Source organism: Chionomys nivalis, chromosome 2 (genome assembly GCF_950005125.1).
Source record: "Chionomys nivalis chromosome 2, mChiNiv1.1, whole genome shotgun sequence".
Classification (NCBI taxonomy): domain Eukaryota; kingdom Metazoa; phylum Chordata; class Mammalia; order Rodentia; family Cricetidae; genus Chionomys; species Chionomys nivalis.
Window position 1 is genome coordinate 82,469,101 of NC_080087.1, and position 6,000 is coordinate 82,475,100.

Below are 6,000 nucleotides of genomic sequence, written 5' to 3' on the forward strand. Positions count from 1 at the left end.
GAGATCAGTGACAGATGGCTTCAGGGTCCTTGTGGCACATGTGCTGGGGGTGGTGGAGGAGGATATGGGGTGGGAGGGGGCTGAGCACTGCAGCTGTCTTCAGGTAAGGCTGGGGACAGAACACGAGGAGAGACATCTGGAAAAGCCATCGAGATAGAACTTAATGGAGGACTCAGCAGGCTCGGAGCCGAGGAGCACTTTGCAAAGGAGTCGGAACTGAAATCACCCCATTTCACCAGGAAGAGGCTAACTCCTCCCCAGAGGATCCCAGCAAGAGGGACTGGCCAAGAGATATGCCAATATTGAATATCAGTTAAGGAAGTCCCCACTGCCCCTTGGATTGCTGGCAAGAGCAGAACACCAGCAGCCCCAGGAGACAGGCTGCAATGAGCTGTGGCTTCTGTCATATCTGTCACTGTGTGCTCCCCTGGGATCTGGGGGAGTTCCCCTTTTGGCCTTCCTTAGCACACCCCCAAATCTTCCTGTGGGCCCAGGCGTCCAGCAGACAATAAGCTTCGGCCCCAGATGAGTGAGGGGGGAAGTCCATTTCCCTGGCCGTGACTTGGAAAGGGACAGCTTCCTACTGGCAGCATCTGTGGCCACCAGTCTTAGAGGGAGATGCAAGAAACAGCTGCTGGGGACACCCCTGACCGGCGTCTGGCCAGGAAGTCTACATTATAAGCCACAGGCCAAGAAAGGGTGCTCGGTAGGATAAAAAGGAAGGGCGGAGTTGTGAGGGTGCCAGCGGGGACACAAACTCAATGTGCACCACTCCTTACATCCAACGGGCCCCCAGGGAACCAGGTGAAGCCCATGGGGATAGAAATGGCCACTATCCCATCAAAGCTACTCTCAGATCACTGGAGGATGACCAGTGATTCTGGAGCCCTGGACCAGGGTTCGAATCCTGCCCCTGTCCTGACACTTGGCTACTAGGCACCTTAGATGTGCCTCCATCTCTCTGGGTCTGTTTTCTCAGGTCTAAAGCTGCAGGATCCACTTTCTAGATTGTTGCAAAGATCATGTGAGTTAATAGAGGAAGAATTCACACAGGACCCTCCTTCCACCTCTCCCACAATCCATCCCTCTGATAACATCCTGAGCTACCTCATGCTTCTGGTCCTCTGATCCCACCTTTTGAGGTTACAGGCATGCACTGTCAAGTCTGGTTTTATGTGACACTAGAATGGAACCCAGGGATTCACTATGCTAGGCAAGCACTCTACCAGCTGAGCCACATCCCCAGCCAGCCGAAGCACTGCCTGAATCACCCACTCAGACCCCTCTGATCTGGCTGTCACTATCAGGGGACAAATCTGCCAGGCTCTTGGGACCAATAACAATACAGGCAGAGTAACTAGGCTCATCCCCCTCCCAAGTCCAGGCCATTTCCCAAATGTCTAGCCTGGGAGGTATGCCTAAGGGGAGAGGGGCCAAAACTGTGGCCAATGTCATACATGCCCTAGAGAGTAACGGCCAAAGCCCCTGAAACCTGCCCTCTATCCTGAACATGAGACTGGAAGGGCATCGGGTACCGAAGTCCCACAGGCTGACTGCTCAGGTGGTCTCCACTGCCTGGAGTAATGGGGAGCCATCATTCCAGCCTGAGGAAAGCATTCCAGTCAGAGCCACAACCGTCCCAGCAGAACAAGAGAATCACTGTGCACTGCCGGGAAGCACATAGCACAACCCTCTAGGAAACCAATTTCCCAGCATCGGGGCCAAGTGTGATCTCCACCACGAGGTGTTAGGACAGGCACACTGTGGCCATGGCACACAAGGAAACATTCAAGAATATTCCTTACAGCACAGTGACAGCTCCAGCAAGGAACTGACCACATGACCACCAAAATGTAAAAGGATGACTCCTAGGTGACCTCTCATGAGACAAGCCGCCCATCCAAGGCCTTTACAGTGCAGAATGCAGTATGGGTGTTCAGATGGCACTGTATCTGTGCACTGTGGCAAGTGGACGCGAGCCACACAGGGGCTTCCAAAGGACTGCGGCCACCTCAGCCCAACCTAGGGAAGTCAGATGTGGCTCTGTGGAGTGGGCTGATCAGGTGGTGCTGACTTGTCTAGGGAAAGAACTATCAACTATTAGCCTACTGTCTTCTCAGCAGTGAGGGTGGCTTTGCTGATCAAGTTCCCCAGAGAAGCTAGGCTGGAAGAGAGGAGTGACGTGCTGCGTAGATAGCATCCTGGTTGTCCTGTGGCCTGACAGGGATGGCTGGGTGACCCCTGACACTGAGAGCTCTGCTTTTCTCGCTGGCCTACCATGGGGCATAAGGAACAAAACTAGTCAAAATAAAAACACTCACTTAAGACCCCAAACTGAGCCGGGCAGTGGTGGTGCACGCCTTTAATCCCATAACTCTGGCAGGAGGATCTCTGCGAGTTCAAGTCCAGCCTGGTCTACAAAGTGAGTTCAAGGACAGTTAGGGCTATAGGAAGAAACCCTGTCTCAAAAAACTTAGGAAAACAAAAAGAAAAAAACCCAAAAACAAAACAAAAAACCCCAAACTGGTCAGAGACAAGGCAGGGGCCTGAACCTGGGCCTCCAATGACACAGCCCCCCATCTCCCCTGCCACGGCAAGGCCGGCAGGTTGGGCAGCCTCGCGGATGTGGTGCCCACAGCGTGCCAGCTCCGACACTGCCGTAGCAGGTTGGGGTTGGCTGGCTGTGGGGAAAGGCCAGAGAGAGCGAAGACTATGGCTTCTACAGTGTGCCAGGCCACCCAGTGCCGGCTGTATGCCAAGTGTCTGTCAGGCCAAGCCTCCACACCAGCACTCACTAGGCCCACTCTGCAGAGAAAACTGCGGTATTTCTAAGTGGCCCTTCTCAGGCTGAACTTCTGGGTCTGCTCCCCCCGCCCCCATACAACTAGCCCAGGAGGACTTGTGCACATACTGCTCTTTCTGACCTTGTGTCCCTTCCTGTCCCTCTTACTCACCCTGCAGAGCTTCCTCAGGGACTTTCCAAGGACAGGAACCTCAGAACAGACCCAGACTGTTGGCACTCTCCCTATCTTACTTCTTTTACAGAGCTGAGGCTCAGTGTCCCTGGCTGAGCTCTGATCTCAGCCTGCTCCCACAGCAGAGACTGAGCAGGCCCTGTGGGTAAGGCTGTGTGGCTCTTGTCCTCCTGCTGATAGTCCCAGAAGCCAGCACAGTGCCTAACAGCCCCCCAGGGTACTTGGCAGCCAGCTGGTGCTGCCGGAGCACCCGGAACCAGCAGGAATGCTCATGCCCTCAGGAACCAGGAAGAGGCAGAATGGGCTCTCTCACCAAGGGTGAAAGAAAGTAAGGCCAAGAGCTGCCCAGAGCTGGCCAAGTGTGAGTGACCAAAGTAGAAAGATGGCTGGCTAGGACAGGAGGTCAGAGCCCAGGAGGAGGACCAAATCCCAAACTGAAGAGTTTGGGAGCCACGGAACAGCAGCAGTTTAAACGACAGGATCCATTTAAGACCACAGGGAGAGCAAGGCGGGTTAAGAGGGAACTCCTAAGGTCACACCCACCCAACCAGAAGCTCACTGGACTCTGGGCCACCCACCAACATGCCACTCCCACAGGCCCTGTGGAACCTCCCCTCCCAGGTCACACCCTCCCAAGGAGGCTAAACAGACACTCCAGTTCCCACCCAGGGAGTGGCTTGGCTGTCTGCTTCCAGGAACAGACCTCCTAGGAAGTGAATGGTGTGGCAGGTAGGGGCAGGAGCTTTGGTCAGCTTCTACCCCGTAGCAAAGCTTTCCTGGCGTTAGTTTTCCTGTCGGGGAAATAGGGGTGTCCTTTAATACTCAACTCCCCACCTCACAAGAGAAGGAATGAAAGAAACCCAGGCGCACCCAGTGCGCTCTCGCGTTAAACATTAACCGGCACCAAGACTCTTTCTTTGAAAGGCAGCAGGCCACGGCAGCACTCGGGGCCGCCGCTCTGGAGCTCAGCTGCTCACCTTACTCATTAGCTGACCTGGGGCAAATCACTTAGCGTCTTAATAACAGCTTCGGCCCCAGCGATGCTGTAGTGACGGCTAAATGAGTACGTACGCAGAGCAGTCGCGCCGAGAGGGGAGCCTAGACCATCATCAGCGTGCTCCCGGTGTGTGGCCTTCATTATTTGTTGGGGGGGCTCCCTTTCTACTCCCACCCAGGATGCACTTTTGAAGGCTGTTGGATGTCCCGGCCCCCTCCCCGCTGAACGCGCCCCGCTTCTGACCCTAGCCATCAGATGTTTATCTCTGTACGCTCTACCTACGCCCTGTCTCATACACCCCAAACCTAAAACTCATTTACCTACTCCGCGGGTTGAGACTTTTAAATCGCCAACCAGGCCATCGCCCCTTTCTCTTGGCTGTGACCTCTGATCCTTACAGGCACGCCCTCTTCTTAAATTACTTTGAGTGCCCCCTTTTATGAGACCTGTTCCGAATCCCTCCTACGCGCCCCCACTTAGTGTTTCAAACTTTGCACAAATTTCCAAACACAGCCACGCCCCCTCCGCCAGTCGAGCCTCCGACCGCGACAGCCCCCTCCCCCTCCTTCACTGCCTGCGACCCTTTTCCAAGCGACCCTTCCTCCGAGAGTGAACTTTGACCCCTCCGGCCCCGCCCCCCACCGCCGCTCTCGCACAGCGCGTGCCCGGACCACCCCCCCACCCCCGGACCCCTAACCACAAGCTTCCTGCACGGTAACCCCCTAACCTACCGGCTTGGCGCCGCGGTCGCTCGCGGCCTAGCTACCCGGCCCGAAACTCTGCGCTCGCGCACCGCCTTCAGCTGTCTCGCGCCGCCGCCGCCGCCGCGGCTACTGCCGCCGCCATGTTGAAACCCCAACGAACATCCGGGGCCTCCCCTACACCTCGCCGCCCACTAGTCCCCATAGCAACGGAGCTGGCCGGGTGGTGGGCGGGGCCTTTTGGGGGCGGGGCTATGCGGCAGGCAGGGCTCCCTGCAGCCGCTGATTGGTGAGAATTGTCCAATCGGAACCCACAGGGAAAGAATGCGGAGCCGAGATTGGAAAATTTGGAAAAGTTGCGGGGACGCTGAATCCCCGCTAACTCTGGTTCTTAAAGGGGAAATGACAGCTTTCTTGTCACAGAGATTCCTACCGGCTCCCAAAGAAGTAAAGACAGTGGAAGACAGTAACATAATGGCCAGAAACAGTCCTTACGCACCCTGTTTACCTGTGTTAGCACGCGACTAGTTCTGGAATAAGTTGGATATCACAGCCCTGTTGATTTAATTCCCATTTTACAGGTAAAGAAGCAGTTTTAAAGGATGGTACTTGGTTAATGACCTCAGGAAGCACGTAGTAAGTTTTTTTTTTTTTTTTTTTTTGGATTTTTTGAGACAGGGTTTCTCCGTAGCTTTTGGTTCCTGTCCTGGAACTAGCTCTTGTAGACCAGGCAGGCCTCGAACTCACAGAAATCTGCCTGCCTCTGCCTCCTGAATGCTGGGATTAAAGGCTTGCGCCACCACCGCCCGACACGTAGTAAGTTTTGAATGCAGTGCCGGCAGAACCTGGGAATCTGACACTACTTGATCTTTTTTAAATTTTCTTTTTAAAAATAATCTTTTGTTATTTTACATACCAATCCCAGTTCCCCCTTCCTCCTGATACTACATGATCTTAATCTTTTAAATAAGTTTGGGTTTGTTTGTTTGTTTGTTTTGTTTTTGTTTTGATAATTTGTCTCGAATGTGTGAGATGCCTTAATGGGTAAGATATGCTTCCTGCCAAGACTTGAGTTCAATCTCCTGGACCCACCAGTTCCTCTCTGATCGCCACAAGTGAGCCATAGACATAAATTAAATAAAGAAATGTAATTAAAAAATTTAAATTGGTCAGTATAGAAAACACTGGGAAAAAGAAACCCATAATCAAATATACCCTTTCATCTGTGGTCTTACTGAAAAATAGAGATGCTTTCTCACCTGGAGGTTTTTGAGGGTCTTGCTTGTCTATTTGGGTACTAGGCATTGAACCTAGGCCTGTATAGTGA

General features: G+C 53.5%; 1 protein-coding gene across 1 annotated transcript in view; it reads right to left on the reverse strand.

Moving 5' to 3' along the window:
* Positions 1 to 4,842, reverse strand: part of Pak4 (p21 (RAC1) activated kinase 4) — a 39,547-nt gene extending 34,705 nt beyond the window's left edge. Inside the window, exon 1 of the mRNA XM_057762748.1 lies at positions 4,704 to 4,842. The gene's annotated coding sequence lies outside the window, so the exon portion shown is untranslated. The remainder of the gene's footprint in view (positions 1 to 4,703) is intronic.
* Positions 4,843 to 6,000: the final 1,158 nt, after the last annotated feature.